The sequence below is a fragment of the Rhinolophus sinicus genome, linkage group LG12, assembly GCF_036562045.2.
Source record: "Rhinolophus sinicus isolate RSC01 linkage group LG12, ASM3656204v1, whole genome shotgun sequence".
NCBI classification, from domain to species: domain Eukaryota; kingdom Metazoa; phylum Chordata; class Mammalia; order Chiroptera; family Rhinolophidae; genus Rhinolophus; species Rhinolophus sinicus.
In genome coordinates, this window is record NC_133761.1 from 9257337 (window position 1) to 9274276 (window position 16940).

General features: G+C 52.2%; 1 long non-coding RNA gene across 13 annotated transcripts in view; it reads right to left on the minus strand.

The window, feature by feature from the left end:
- Positions 1–16940, minus strand: part of LOC109443383 (uncharacterized) — a 242668-nt gene that overhangs the window by 65954 nt on the left and 159774 nt on the right. The gene's annotated exons all lie outside the window — the stretch shown is intronic.

Sequence of the window (16940 nt, forward strand, 5' to 3'; positions counted from 1 at the left end):
GCTTCAGAGGGAGCACAGCCTGCCCACACCTTGATCTTTGCACTGGGGGCCTCCAGAACTGAGAGAGAATGAATTTCTGTCATGTGGGCCACACCGTTTGTGGTACTTTATTATTGCAGCCCAGAGAAGCACACAGGCTCTAACAACAGGATCTTTCAGAAGAAAGGTGAGGGGAGGTCAGCCAAGATCCCTCCACTAAAAGCTCTTCTTATAAAGAAATGAGGCTGCCTCTCATCCCCTGGCTGGACCACCTGTGTCCTCCTTCACGACCCTAAGGACCAGATATCCACGGACTCTGGTGCCACTTAAAAATCGAGAGTGTGGGTGGGGCTGGCAACTGCTGAGGGTGGTGAATATACACCCTGTGTGTGGGAAGCGTTCACGAAATACCACTGGATGACTGATGGACCAATCAGGGAGTAAGACGGGTGAGCACAGAGGAAGTACTCTGAGTTAATTAGCCATCACTGTTAATTAGCCATTTACCATCAGCAAGGACTTTCAGATGTCACCTAGGAAAACCCTGACTTCGCTGTGTGTCTCCGTGGACCTGCTCATTCACTCTCCGGCCAGAGGGAATCGGAGGGCTGCAGGGTTCCTCTGAGTACCAGGGGTCAGGTGTCAAGTTGGAGCAGGAGGGGAGCAGCAGCTCTGGAACATTTCGCAGTGTGTGCTCCCATCCACGCTCCATTCATAATTTCACTGAGTGACAGAAATGCAGAGGGGCAGGTCCCATGATCACATTGTCAAATTCAAGGACCGAAGCTCTGAGAAGTTCAGAGATTGCTCAGGGTCCCGCGACGCGTCAAGGAGAGGCATGGCTTCACTACCAAGTGTCCCCGCTCCAGGGTCCAGGTGCCTGTGCTCCTGGATTGCACCAGACAAGCAGGACGCACGATGGCAGCTGCCTCCAGGATGGCAGTGGCAGACACATGTGCTGTGACAAGTGCGTGACCACCACACAGAGGAAATAAAGCAGGAACAACAAAGCTCACCCATATTCCCATCACACTAGCATGAAAGCTTGTCACTCCCAGCGCCGCCTTCCAGAAGTCGTCTGTGAGCACATGCGTCTTCATACTGTGCTCAGGCGAGAGGACGTGCTTTGCTTGCATCACTATGTGTTTTCAAGGACCTAAAAAATGCTCATCTGGCATTTAATCACCCAACCTTATTTTGCGCCTACTGTAGGCCAGGCCCCGTGCTGGGCAGTCAACACAAAACAGCAAAGCGAACACTGCCTCCCCCCACCCCAAACAAGTAGGGGAAACGGACATTAACTAAATAATCAGGCAATTACATTATTAGAAACTATGGGAAGCTGTGTAAAGGGAAAAAAATCATAGTTTAAAAACAGCTGGTGAAGTGCACTTCAAAATGATCATTTTAAGCGTCTCGCAATATTGCTCCAGGTAGAGAAGCACATTTATTTAATCATTGTCTAGTTCAGTTTGGTTTCAACTTTGTATTATCATAGCTAAAGTTACCCGGGTATATTTGGAGGTGAAGTGTTACGATGTCTATAATTAATTTGAAAATATTTTGGAAAAGACAAGATGAGGTAAATAAAGCAAATGTTTATCTGTTAAAACCGGGCAATGGGTATATGGGAGTTCATTATACAAGTCTCTCTGCTTTGCCAGGTGTTTGAAATTTTCCATACTCAAACGTAAGAAAAAACAAAACAAAACATGATTTAATGGACATTTTCACACGCAAAAAAATTTTTTTCCCCTTCCTTTAATTATCCCCTTAGGATAAAACTGAAAAATGAGGTAATGGAATGAAAACACACACACACACTCGCGAGGCTGTGTTTGCACCGATGCTAACACACCCATTGCATCGGGGCTCCAAGCCTCCTTGGTCACTACAGAAGAGCAGTATCAACACTCATCAGTGATACTGCGTCTTAGTTTCCTGTTGCTGCCATAACAAACTACAGTGCGCGTCACGTCTAAGAACAACAGACTTACTCTCTTACAGAGCTGAAGGTCAGAAAAAAAAGTCTAAGGTGCTAAAATCAAGGTGGGGGCAGGACTGGTTCCTTTTGGAGGCTCCAAGGGAAAATATACCCCTTGCCTCTTCCACTTCAAGAGGCTGCGGGCACCCTTGGCTCCTGGCTACGTCACTTCAGTCCTTGCTTCTGTGGTCACATGGCCTTCTCCTCGTGTGTGGTCAAAGCTCCCCCTCTGCCTCCCTCTTATAAAGACTCTGGTGATGAGGTTGGGTTGACCTGGAGAATCCAGGATAGTCTCCCCTTCTCACGATCCTTAATCATTTCTGCAATGGAAGGTGACAATGACAGATTCCAGGGATTAGGATGGGGGGCTATTATCAAGCCATCCACACAGGTTGTCTTGTCTGTCTCCTGCACCACGTGTCACTCATCATCCAGTCCCCAGCACTTAGCATCGTGCCCGCCATGCTAAGCGAGTGTCCAGTAAACGCAGAAGGACGGAAAGCAGGGAAGGGGTCCAGGGTGGGAACAGAACCCTAAAGGGTCCTCCATCATCCCTGAGCCCCCAAGTGTGAGGGCGGAGGAAGCTCAACAGCCGTTGGAACACTGCTCCTGGGAACACTTAGAAATCGCAAGGTGCCGGCACCTCATTGGCTGAAGGATGCAAGTCCCGTGCAATGTGTTTGCTCTCCTGCCCCTGGGTGTTCCCACAGCGACTGCTGTCTAAACAGCAGGCCAGCAAGCAGCAGGTGGCTCCTGTCCTGCTGATTTCCTGGGACTCCAGGCAGGGCTGGAGCAGCAGGCAGGTGTCCTGCTGTGTCTGACAAAGGTACTTTCCTGCAAGAGAGTAAACAAAGCCAGGGAAGCCTCCAAATAACTGTGTCCCTACCGCTGCCCCCCAGCTCCCCACAAGAGACAGTAAGAACGGTGCCTTTTCAGAGAAAAGATCATCTCAATAACAGCAAGTGCTGGGGCAGCCGGAAGGCTCAGTTGGTTAGAGCGCGAGCTCTCAACAGCAAGTTGCCGGTTCAATTCCCGCATGGCAGGGTGGGCTGCATCCCCTGCAACTAACGATTGAAAATAGCGACTGGACTTGGAGCTGAGCTGCGCCCTCCACAACTAGATTGAGGGACAGCAACGTGGAGCTGATGGGCCCTGGAGAAACACACTGTTCCCCAACATTCCCCAATAAAATTTTTAAAATTATATATATTAAAATAATAATAATAATAATAATAATAATAATAGCAAGTGCTCACACCAGGGCTTTGCAAACATCACCTCTACTCTTTCCAACAAAGGCAAAGTAAACATTTCTATGTTCGGTTTACAGGTGAGGAAACTGAGGAAGGAAGCAGTAGTAACTTGCTCAAAGTCACCAGCGGGGAAAAGGCAGAGCAAGGACACAAACCTGAGCTTATCAAACGCTAAGGCTGGACTCTTTCCACTTGGACACAAATTTGCCAAGCGTGAGGGTAAAATTGTGTGCCAGAGCCACAGGCTTTGTCTGGAGATGGTGTTGGGTGCTACAGGCAGGCATTCCAGCTTCCAAGCCAGACACGAGCAATCTGAAATGCAAGCGCTCTGCTGAACCGAGGGTATCTGCACTTACAGATGTGTGTATCCACGCCACACACACAGGTCTACTCCTGTGTGGTAAGCACTGGGGACACGGAGATGAATAAAGGAGCTGCCGTCCCTGCCCTCCGCAGCACGGTTGGGCTCTCACAGACCTGAGTGGTCCTGAGCGGACAGGCAGCAACTCCAGCTGGGGAGCGAGAGGGACGAAGAAAGTTTAATGGAAAAGGGTCTCTGTAGCCAGGTACAGAAGGGTGAACAGGAGTCCTCCAGGAGGAAAAGAAAACTAGTTCTTACAAGGAAGGGCATGCTCTTTATAAACCTTTGGTTCACTGGGAAGACAAATCAATAGCTGCGTTGACGTCGGGCACAGAATAAACCTGCAGAGAAGACGAGGAAAAAGAGGAGGAAGAAGAGAAGAACCTCTTGTTTCTATCACCCTCATTCAAGGCTCTGCATTCTGCTTTTACTAGGCCAAAGGTCAGGGCCAAAAGAGGTGCAGGTGACCCTTCCTTTAAGCTCACAGCTCAGCAGGGGTGCGGAAGCAGCTGGCCAAGCAGATGGAGGCCCAGCCTTCCAAATCTGGCCACGGCCATGAAGCAGTCCCCCTCAGACGTGTCTTCCGGGCCTGGGAAAGCACAAGAAAGTGTGGAGAGGGGCCCAAGGCAAGTGAGCGGAGATCAGTGCTCCTTAGGGAACAGCCTCCGAGATAGAGGTCAAAGTCTGAACTTGGCATTTCTGCTTCTTGGGGCTCTGCCATGGGTGAGGAGGCGCAAGAGACAGCTCCAACCACACAACAAGGATTTGCTACTTACTTGGAGGCCATTTTCAAAATGAGAGCCCTGACGTAGATTTTATCCTCAAGGCTGGGAAGTTGTCTTCACTGGCAAGCCCTGTGAGCGGCGGCTAATTGATGGAGGAAGGGCTTCATTTCTCCATGACACTGACATTTCGGAAGCTCCTTTTCTGAAGGCTCCCAGGTTTACAAGAGGGGTCCTCCCACTATGTGCAAGGCTCTGGGATGATGGCCCAGAGGAAGCTTGTAGGAAACCAATGGTTCTGCCTGCCCCTTGGAAGAAGAGGTGATTGATTGCCTTTCTGTCCTATTGTTTCTTCCCCTCAAGCCTCCAGCCCCTAAGAAACCCTATGTGGGAGAACTGGCTGTAAGCGTCCTCCGTCGGACGAGGTGCGGGTTTGGACTTTTTCCCACACACACATGCACACAGAAATAGGCAGGTGACATTCCGAAGCTGGCTGGGCCACTTCTCTGCTGGGCAACCTTGGGGATGTACCCTGGCCCCACGGAGCCTCAGGAAGCATTGTCCTGACTCCTTAAGTGAAGTGCCCACATTCAGTCAATGCTCACTGCCTGTTCATCTCCTTCCTCTTTGTCACATTGTGATTATTTTTAGGTAAGGATGACAGCAGAGCTCAGGGAACGCTGAGGGACACCCGAGATGACATCATCTGTGACCACTTGCAAAAGGGTCCCAATTCTTCACCCCTGGCTGCATCCTCGCCCTCTGCCATGTACCTTTCGCTGTGCCCTCCCTCTCTGACACTGGGATCGGCCAGGTCACCTGCTTTGACGAACGGGGTGCTAGCAAATGAGAGGCAAGGAGAAGCCTAACAGTCCTTGCTTGGTGGGTGTGGTCTGGCCCCTGCCCTCTGCCCTCTGCCCTCTGCCCTCGCCATGAGAAGGACATTCCTTGGCTAGTCCGCTGGTCCCAGGAGATGAAAGACATACAGAGCAGAGCCCAGAAACCCCAGCAACCCCAGATCAACTAGACCAGCCAACGGCAGCCAAGCCCCAGACATGGGGGGTGGCGGGGGGGGGGGCGGGGGTAGAGTCCAGCCAAAATCAGCAGGGCTCCTTGGCCAATCACCCCACATGCGCAAACAATAAACAATTATTACTGAAAGCCACTGAGATGCTGTTGTATGTTACTCAGCATCACAAGGGCAATAAAGCTGTGATACAATCTGTACGTTGACAGTAATAACAATATGAATATCCAAACAAGCTTCATAATAACAATATGCAGCTCCTAGGGCCACTGCAGAGATCGACTGAGATAAAGAAGTGTCCACACTCAAAGAATGGGAGCTATGACCCACCAACCTCACTGGACGGTCTGAGGTCACCAGTGGATTGACCGCAGAGCCCAGTCGACTGTCCTGTGGAAAGGGGACCACATCCAAGGAGGCAGCAGGGGTGGGGGTGACTTCACAACTCTCCCCCTGCCATAGCCCCAGATCTCCCTCCTTGCTGGGCCCCAAGCATGTGTGAAGCAGAGGCTGCAGCAGCCCTGTGCCCACCTTTGCAATCAGAGTATTGAGCCACAGGCCTGGCCGTGTGGGCCAGGACAGCCCCCACCCCCATCTGTTCCTCCCAGCTCCAGACGCGTGGCTGCACGGGTCTTCAGCCCCCTCTTAGCTTCTGCGGATCTCAAAACCATTCTTTTCCCCCGCGTGCTGAGGATCAAGTATGAAAACGGGTTTGAAATGCCAGCAACGAGCAGGTCGCTATACAAAATGAAGGCACCTCCCTCCTCCTCCATCCCCGTCCCCACCACTGCCATGGTCATCACGGATGTCACCACTGTCACCATCAGTAGGGACACGTAATACGGAAGAGTAGGGGGAAGAAATGTGCAGCAAGACGGTCATCCACACACGCTCCACAACCAGAGTGCCGGGTGGGAATCTCCGAGTGGCTTCTTATGAGCTGTATCACCTAGGAAAAGTTACTTTACATCTCTGAGCTTCAGGGTTTTTTTAATCTATAAAGCGGAGACAATAGTACTACCTACCTCAGAGTGTCATTCTGAAGATTAAATGAGTTAATACATACAAAGCAATTAAAACAGCATTTGCACAGAATAAAGGCTCAGGATGTATTAGCGGACGCTGTAACGACTGCTGTGTTGTTACTATTATTAGACAGCCACACAGTAGGGACTTTAAGTATCTCAATTCATCTAATCCCCACAAGGGCTCTAAGAACCCTTTCATATATGAGAAAGCTGTGGCTTGGGGAGGTGAAGGGACTTGGCTGCTTTGAGGCCAATGCTGAGCCCACGACACCAAGAACCATGCAACGTGCAGGCCGTCACGAGGCCCAGAATACTCCCCGAAGCCTTCCCACTCCCGTCCCCACAACCAGGAAACAGGGCGATAAGCTCCCTGGCAGTTCCTGGGTCGTTTTCCTTTTATTTGTGCAGCCTTTGTGTTCCACAATACACTCGGCTGGGCAGGCAGCCCCTGTGGGCATCAGCAGCCCCGCTGGCAGCAGAGACAAAGGAGCAAGAGTGCCAAGGGGCCCTCCCACACCAGCTACCAGCCACCCGCCACGCAGCCCGGGAGATTGACAAAAGGGAGGTACCTGGCCTCGTTACTTAACCCTCAGCCATGAGGTTTGCTGCAGAGCAGCCCAAGTGTGCCAACCCCAGGTATGCCAGGCAGGGGCCCCCCTCCACATTGCTCCTGGACTGACGATGGCAGGCAGATGGCTGGCAACTCAGTGGGTCCAGGGAACTTAACCTCTGCCTGTAATGAAGGAGTTCAGGAAAGCTTTGTGGGGAGGGCACGGCCTCGAATCCAGACCCCTGCTTCTAGGATTCAGTATTCATTTACCAACCACCTGCCGTGGCCAGGCCTTGGCCTTGGGCCGGGGGGCTCACAGTTCATCTGACACGTTTCTGACCTGAGGAGTACACAAGCTAGTGAGGGTGGCCACGCAGAAAGACACACTGAGTGCTACAATGAGGTCTGAGCAAGAAGAAATGGGATTGATGAACAAATGAGCTTCGTTCATTCACTCAGTAACTATTAGCAGAGTGCCCACCACATGGCAGGTGCCAGGGAGACGATGCTCAGTGACGCAGACACAATTCCTGTTCTCAAAGAATTTAGATTCTTGTGAAATCGGCCTCAGGGAACCACAGAGACCTTCACGGAGAAGCATCCGGGTGTCAGCTGTGCCCAAGCGGCTGGGTACTCTTGGGGGACCTATGCTGCTTCTCAGTGGGTTAACGTCCTGGTCTGTGAAATGGGTATGGCACGTTTATATTACCATGGACCCTGTGGCCTTTAAATGTCGGAAAGTGTCCGAACAGGGAAAAAAGTTCACCTTAGGCTAAATAGCAGTAGCTGATAACAAATACTTTACTTTTTCAAATACATGTATATGCAAGAATATGTGTGTTTGTGTATGTGTGAATGAATTATTTTATATACACATAATAGCTTATAAACAGGCTATTCCGGTGTATGTGTGTCCTAGCCTGCTTGGGCTGCTATAACAACATACCACAGACTGAGTGGCTTAAGCAGAGTTTCTTTCTCACAGTTCTACAGGCTGGGAAGTCCAAGATGAAGGTGCTGGCTAGGTGGGTTCCTGGTCACTGTCTACTATCTGGCTTGTGGACAGCCACCGTCCTGTGTTGTCACATGGCCTTTCCGCTTTGCTCTCAAGGAGGGAGAGAGAGAGAGAGAGAGAGAGAGAGAGAGAGAGAGAGAGAGAAGCTTTCTCTTCTTACAAGGCCACTACTTCCATTATCAGGGCCCCAACCCCATGATGTCACCTAACCATAATCACCCCCCTAAACGTCCCACCTCCGAATACCATCACATTGGGGGTTGGGCTTCCACCTATGAATTTGGGGGATGGGGGACAAACACTCAGCCCATCACTGTGTGTGCACACCTGGCTATATGTATCTGGGTTGTAGGATTACAAGTGGTTTTCAGTTTTTCCTTTCGCCTACCTGAATCTCCTAAATTGTGCAGTGACCCTGTATTTCTTTTAAAATTACAAAATAAGAACCAAAGACCCCTCAGTGTCACACGGAGTTTTAACAGGAGTAACAGCAGTCGGAGGCGCGCCGGGATGGGGGATGGCGCTGAGCTGGGCTCACACACACCCGTTTGCCCGTCCTGGTGCTCCCGTGCTCTCGGCAACTCCAGGGGTAACCGCCATGCACTGACAAGGAGCTCCCGCAAGTGTTTATCCTACGCTTACAGTGTGCTACCCCGCAGCGTTTCATCCCTCCTCACCAGGTGCCGTGTACTAGGTGGTCTGTTCTCCCCGCTCACATACAGAAGGGGAAAGATACCGAGGCACGAAGCCGGTAAGTCCCACAGCCAGAGATGGCAGACGGAGGTGCTCAGCACATATCTGGAGCCACCCCCTCCTGCCTCTCCTTGGAGAGCTCAGAACCCAGCCAGGCCTTTCCTGCTAAAATTCTCTGCGGGGACCAGAGGCTGTGCGCTATCCTGAGGGCTACAGCACACGGGAGGCCTGAGAAAGGACTCCGGGTTGTGGGAACAGCCCAGCCGCCAGCCCCTGAAGAATGCCCATGCCAGCTGGGGCCAACATTTAGGCACTTCTGTCCCTGTGTGCATGGGCCCCGGAACAGCCAGACCCAGGGAGCCAGCAAGGCGGGCAGTGGCTGCCAAGGCTCTGGCACCAGGCCCCGTGTGCTGGGCCAGCTCCGTTGGCTGCCTGTCAAGGCTTCAAAGGGGTGTGCGAAGCAAGCTGGGGGACCGGGCTGCACTGGGCTGCCAGAAACTGAGATGGGAGAACAAAGGGAGGCCATGGTGGGCTGGTTTGGCGGGAGCCCATGGCGGCAAGGGGGAGGCGACCGAGGGAGGGCTGCGGTGAGCAGCGCAAGGTGCAGGCAGCTCGAGGCAGCCAGCAGGAGGCCCAGGTGTGGCCCCTGTACAGTGAGGAACCTGAGGCCCAGGGAAGACTGTACCTTGGCAGGTGGCGGTGGCCTGCGCAGGGCAACTTCTTGTATCTGTCAGGAATCCAGAGAAGTCAGCTAGGCGTCTGTGCATTTCAGACAACTCATTCCTGCATTTCTCTACTCATCCAAGGTGGACCATCACCCACTAGGAGCCAGACACTTGAGGGCACAGTGAGCAGAACAACAAGGCCAGCTTGCCTATGGGCAGCTCCTCAGGCCCAGTACGTGGGACCCCAGGGTCTCTCCAGGACGAAGACAGGCAGAGCACCCTCGTCACATGGCACAGGAGTTAGGGGCCCTCATGTGAGGCCTACCCACAAAATGCCTGCTCTCCCTTCCTGATTCAATCACTGACTTTGACCTTGGCCATGTAGCTGACCCCTGAGCCTCAGGGCCTGGGGCACAGCATGTGTTCAGTAAGTGTCACTGGCAGGTAAGTGCACCAGCACATCGGCAGGTGGGTTAAGCCCACGATGTAGGACTCCTTTCCCCAGCAAAATGTTCTTTTAACTGCATCTTGACAGGTCCCAGGGAAATCACCGCCATGTGGGATGACAGCCTGGCCTATTGTAAGTGCTGGACCACAGGGACCCATTGTAATTGCTGCAGGAGGACACAAGCAGGGACCAGGGGGGCAGGCACTTAACTTGGGTGACAACGCAGCTTGCCCTTGGTCACACACAGGAAGGCTGGGAACCCAGATCCACCACCTCAGAGCCCCAACTTCCACGCAGCTCCAAAGACAGTCACATCTGTCCTGACTCTGAGGTCCTCCTGTGCTTCCTGGAGATGACAGCCACATGTAAATGGAACCCAGGGTGGGCAGTGGGAGCTATATAGGGGCTTGTGATCAAGGGCCACAAGGGCCACAGCAGGTGACACATGGAGAGCTGGAGGTGATCAAGAAAGCAAAGGGAGGGGCCAGGAGGTGGCAGGAGGGGACCCTCAGAGCTCGGGCCTAGTGCCAGGGGTCCCCGATTCCACTCCAAGCTCTGCCATCCCTTCCGTGGGGTGGGGCTAGTCACATCCCCCTTAAGTGACTTCTCAGTTGGTGCGGGTACGGGAGCAGAAAACCCACCAGGTCACGCCTTCCCCACCACAGATCTGTGACTGTGGACAGGAGGGGGCTGGGAGGCTGGAAGCACAAGGCTGACGTCTGAGCTTTTCCCTCCAAAGGACCAGCAGAGCATCTGCTGCTCTGGGTTCCACCCCTCCCCCGCCAGGAGGTGTGCCAGCCTCCTCACCCTGCCAGCCTGCCCTGGCACACCTGGTCTCAACAGGAGGCAATGTGGCATAAGGAGAGTAAGGACGAGGCACTGGAGGCAGAGAGACCTCCATCCACCTTCTGCCCTCCGTTTGATATGGAACTCGGGGAAAGCCATTTCACCTCTGGGAGCCCCAACTTCCTCAGTGTAATCTGGGGGCAAGGAAGACCTGCCTCAGAAGATTAAATGAGACACCACACATGGCTGATCCTAAACCAAAAGCAGCTCAGGGAATGTTAATTCCTTTCTTGCCACTCTGACTTTATTCGAGCACAAATCCCGGATAGAAACCCATGTATTCCTTAATGTCTGCTACTACGAGAGTGAACTAGAGAGAAGTCTGGATTTTCAGATAGAAGACCTGGCTTCCAGTCTCTGCTCTGACGCTCATTCTACCTGTCCGGCATTGGGCGAGTCACTCGGGCTCTTCTTGGCCTCAGTTATCTCACCTGTAAAATGGGTCTATTAATAGTGCTCTGTTCACAGGATGTGGGAGACTCGAGGTGAGCGAGTGTACGTGAAAGTGTTTTGCAAACCATAAAGCTCTCACACGTCGGTTACTCCAGCACTCTGTCTCATCAAGGCAGAAATCCTCTGGTTTCTGCCATTCTTACATGCCCTCGGAACCGTCTCTCACATGGTTGTAACAGGAAAGGAGCTGTACTGAAACGTTGGATGAATTTAAATTGTTCCTCATGTCTCATCAAAGGCAGTTGTGTGTCTCCAGACGGTCTCGCCAGAACTCCAGCAAATACTTGCTGCTATGGAAAAAGGGGGTTGGGTATGGTGCAAGGCAGGACATTTGGGGGTGCCTGGGGTGCCACCAGAGGGGGCCTCTCTCTCTTCAGGGCTGAAGGTGCCTGGCGTGGAGCTCCTGGGCACCCTGGCATTGACCGTTCCATGCACACTAGCTGGGCCTCCTGCCTTCTCCTGGGGTTACCTAAGGTGCCATTACCTGCTTCTCAGGTAGTTGAGGGAAGTACAGAAAGGGCAAGAGACAGCTCCTCAGAGAAGCTGCCAGCCTAGCAGCTGGCCCCCGAGGCCCAGAACGCCCAGGGCCTGACAGAAAGCATCCTGTTTCCTCTCCCGACCCACTGAGCAAACACACGAGGACGGCAGGTGCCCGGGGCGGCGGGCCAAGCAGCGCTTCTGCCGGCCACTCCCTCCGCCTCCTGCCCAGCCAGCGCTAGCCTGAGCCGAGGCCCAGTAACCTCCCTGGCACTGGCCCTGCTCTCACTGTGTGAGCTGGCAGGCGGGAGGATGGGCAAGTTGGTGCCCGAAGGGGGGTTTCCCTCCGCAGCTCCTTGTTGGGGTGGACGTGGCCCACAGCAGAGGCTGGTATTCTATTTTGAGAAATTTAAGGAGCTCATGTGGAGACCAGGAAACTGACAACGTTTCACAGGAAACTTACCAGGGCATTTCAGTGATGCCCACTGACCCGTGAGATCTCAACCTGACACACAAGGGCCCTGGAAGGGGTGTCAGGTAACCTGGTCACAAGGTATAACCTTGGGCAAGCCACATCCCTTCTGGTGGAATTTCAACAACGAACCGGCTTTGCCTGGCTGCCTGCTCAAGTCCCTGCAGAGTGTGATGGCGTTTAAAAGAAGCTGGATTTGCTGTCAGGCAGCCCTGGACATAACAGCTGTGCCCCTGCCCTGGTAGCTGTGTGCCCCTGGTAATTCATCCGATGCCGCTGAGTTTCTTCATCTTTATGATGGAAAGGGCCGTTTCTCCCTGTAAAGTCTTACAGTGGGAATCCAATGCGAATGGCCCAAAAGGGCCTATTGAAGAGCATGTGCCCCCAAATATGGGGGCTGCTGTTTCTGTAGCTCACCCATGGTCATGGGTATCTGTGTGAAATCGTTTCCCCCTGAGGGATATACCAGGCTTCCTTGGGGCTTCATCCCCAAGGTATTCAGTGGGTCAACAGACTTACTGTTCAGCTTCTTACATAAAACTTAGCTTCTCCACTCCCCCCCCACACCCCCACACACATACACACACACACACACTCACTCTTTGTCCCTCCTCATTCACTATTCACTGCCTCACTCACGCTATGCATGTCCACCAAGCAGCACCTCTGCTCCGATAGAAAACCCAGGCAATAGGGAACGGCAGAGATCCAGCCAAGTTCTGAACAGAGGAACCAGGCGGCAATATGCTGAACCATTCACAGAGGGATTACCTAATTGATCCAATCATTTAACAAGGATCTGATATATATCAGGCAAGTCATGGGAGTACGAGGCAACCACTGCCCTTGTAGAATCCAAGTCCTCACGTAGTTGTCGATATTCCCATTGTATCTATCCCCCCGCCCCCCAAATGCTGCATAACAACAAAACCTCAACAGCATAAGAACTAAGTATCTGTGCATCTGGGGGTCAGGCAGACGGCTCAGATGACCTTGGCTGGGTTCCCTCAGGGGATGGGAGGTGGTTGATTGGCAGCTGGTCTAGGCTGGTCTCAACAAGGAGCATTAGAGCACCTTGGTTGTGTGGTTACGTTCTACGTGTTTCTCATCCATGTCCTGGAACCAGAAGGCTAGGTCGGAAAGGTCCTTCTCTTGGTGATGGCATAGCTCCCACAGTACAAACGGAATTGCTTTTGCAAAGCTCTGCTTGCAATGTGCCCATTAGCACCCCACTGGCCAGAGCATGTCACATCATCTTGTCCAGCGTCAGAGACACGGGGAACACGGGAAGAGTTGGGACCATTCAGGTAATCATCTCACCACAGCATTTTGTGGAGGGAAAAGAGAGGGTACATATAATTCTGTAACTTACATAAAGTTACCAAGCTAAATGTCCCAGGCAGGATTTGCACTCAGGCTGATTGGGCTGTGCCAAGCCCAGTGTCGCTGCCCTTACACAAAGGAGAGAGATGGCAAAAACTTGCAACACTGACAAAGTGAACCTGGGCCAGAGTTGGGCGCTGCCAGGGACGATTTCGGTGCATCTTGGGTATGGACAGTCTTAGTGCAGGGAAAGACCCACCTCGGCCAGGACGCTGCAGGCTGAGAACTGACACAGGTGCTGGTCATCAAATGTGTTCCTTTACCCAATACAGAGCGAGAACAAACAGCAATGAATTCAGTAGCTGGAATCAACCAGCAGCCCTACCTGGGAGAGTGGGTCTGAATTAAGCAGTTCCACAGAAAGGAATAAATACCACCTCCCCTGCGTTTCCAAGCTCCATAAATCCAGGATAAAAGTCAAGCAAAGACCCCATATTCATTGGTCCACCCCCTCCCCCTCCTCTTTCCCACCGCCAAAAATTCTTGTTTCACTGGGGATAAGAAGAGCGTGCAGTAAACCATCTCTGTACAGGGTCTGCAGCCCTGCTGTCTGTTGGGCTGAGACTAGAAAGAAGAAAACCAAACAGGGATCCCAGCTGATACCCACGTCTGATTCAGTGGCCCTGGGCTGGGGCTCAGGAGTCAATATTTTTAAGAAACGCCCACCAGGCAACTCAAGTGTACGCGGATCCTTCAGAACCCTTTCTCCCGGAGATGAATGAAGGACAGCAGCTGTCAAATCACTCCAAGCCCTACAGAGACATACGTATGTGCCTAAATCCGTATAGCACTTTCCTTACATCCCAGTGGGGAAACAAACACACATAAAAGGCACATGCACACGCAGGCACGCACACACACACACTCACACATATGTACACAGGGGGCGGCTCTGTAAGAACAGTAGCTAAGAAGTACTCCACACTTCCTGCGGCAAGCATTATTTTTAAACCTGTGCACACATTTTTGCATCTCAGCCTCACAATCATTTTAAGAGGCAGGGGACATTTTTATTGCCATTTTTCAGATGAGGAAAATCAGGCACAGAGAAGTTGAAGGTCTAAAGTTCCAGAGCTAGTAAGCCGTGGCGTCCAGATGCATCAGCAGACATTCTGACCCCAGAGCCCAGGTTCTCCCCCGGAAGGGGCTACCTGCCACCGGAAGGGGCTACCTGCCACGGGAAAGCCTCTCCTGCAGGGTCCTTCTAAAGAGAGGAGCTGTGGCCCCAGCTCCTTGGAGCAAAACTGCTGAGATCATTAACACCTTCTCTGAAGCCTTTCAGTGGGAAATGGTTTAGTCACATTACCTTGCATTTTCTCTGCCCACGTCCTCAAGCGCTTTCACCATCCAAGGTGGAGGGGCAGGGAGTGGGGAGAAAAGGGGGTGCATGAGGAAGGCAGCTTCCTCTGGGCCAACTGTGTGTACCAGAAGAGGACTATGCCTTCCTCGCACAGCCATGCTGGGGCTACGCCCACCCCTTTTGCAGATAAAAAAAAAATTGAAGGAGGCTCAGAGAGGTTAAGCAACTTGCCCAGGGCCACACAGACAGTCCAAAGCCCAGCCCTGTATGTGAACTTGAGGCTCTTCTAATCTAGAGCCCAAGCTCTGGCCTCTTCTAAAATGTGACTCATGCGCCTGTGTCAAGGCCCTTGGGGATTCGAAGAAAATGTCAACACTCGGGCTGAAAACTGGTGATCATCTTTAGTGCAGGGAAAGGAACTCCCTGTGTAGTTATTAAAAGTAACGAAAAGGGGTAGGGAGAGGACTGGGAATAGGAAATATGCAGCTTCCCAGCAGAGGGGGCCTTTTGGAGCCAAGGAGATGCTATGTTCTCAAAGGTGCATTCCTGGGTAGGGTAGGTCTGCCTATAGCCAATCATGCCAAGGCCACCATGGAGGCCCCTGGGCTGGGGCCTGGCTTTGGCTCTGCCGAATGCTCACTTGCTGTGGACGTGGCTTCTGAGGATGGGGACGGGCCTCCAGCCAGCAGCCAGCAGGACAGACTCTTTGGCAAGCGTCCCTAGGATGGAATATGGAAATATTTCTTTTCCCCTTCCTACCCCATGTTTCCCCAGCTTGGGAAAAAAATAGAATACAAAAAAAAAAAAATTGAAAAGGACCTCCCTACCCCCACAGAGGATAAGAAATCACAAATGGAAAATCCACAGGCCAAAAATGAAATTCTAAGAAAATATCATTTCCGATTCAGGCCTGTGTCAGTGTCTCAAGTGGACTCAACTATCCGTCTGGTGTGGGAACAGCAGCATTCAGACTGGGGTGGGGTGGGGCCCAGTCAGGGGTCCTGCCTGTGGTGGATGGGATGCAACCTGGGCATGAGGAGTCCTGGGGCTCCCCGTCCTCTGTATCCAGTGGGCTTCAGTGAGAACGGTCCTTTGGACGTGGCCATAGGATGCAACTAGGACACAAAATCATCCTTGTCACGTCCACCACCCTTCACATCCCTGCTACTGTTCAGTGTGACAATGGAGGGGGACACCTTTAAGACTGTAAAGCCCGTGCACATGTGAAGTGTGAAAAACAGTAGCAAACAAGTAACAGCAATCATGTGAATGATGCTCACCCAGGGACAAAAGGCTGTGCTCCCACGGATAAATGAAACAAAATGGTAGCTGTGGAGGGAGGTGGCACAGGCCCTAGAGCCAAACTACATGGGTGGGGAATGGGCTCCTTGGCTAACTAGCTGTGTGACCTTGGGTAAATCACTTAACCTCTCTGTGCCCATGTCCTCATCCATGAAAGGTAGATACTAACCGCCCTAACTTCAGAGCACTGTTGTAAGAATTAAATGATCTAATCCATGGTGATCAATATGTGTTCGCTGTTATTGTAAAATTGGTGACAGTAATAGTATAAACAGTAAAATATGACATACCAGTGTTTGGGCCATCTTGGAACTCAGTATAAGCAGCTCCTACTAACAGAAATGCTGTTGCAGGAAGAGTGTGCTAAAAACACTTCTGAGCTATTTCAAGATCTTAGAGGCATCCATTTCAAAATAGTATTCAGTGCAAAATGAATGCACTGAATACTCATTGAAGAGGTATTTTAATGAGCAACTACAGGCGCTATGCCTAATATGGTCAATAGGTCCCCGATATTCCACTGCCTCTCTCCTTCACTCTGACACCCATGCCAAGATTGTGAGCACGGGTGATGGGTGTCATTATGCACAAGGCTCAGGGGGAAAGAGAGGGGAAAGGCCCTCCTGAAACATTTACAGTCTGATGGGGACTTGTGCGTCATACATCTAAATGCCGGTACCTCTGGGGTCTCCATGAAGGCGCAGGGACTAACTAGATGGCTCACGAGCAGGGCCCTCCAGGACTGGGAGAACTGCGAGATGCAGGGTTGGGAAAGCTGGGGAGTGGAAGGGAACAAGAGTAGAAGGCAAATGCCCAAAGGGAGTCCTGGGAAATCCGGCAGCATAGCTGTGCTGCGGTCCCAACTAAGGACTGTGAGTTCTTGGCTGAGGGGTCCACACTGGGTTCAGTGGGAACAGGAAAACCGCGGGATGCCTGTAGCGGGGGAGTGAGTGACGCCGGCGGAGGTGCCTCAGGAAGGTGC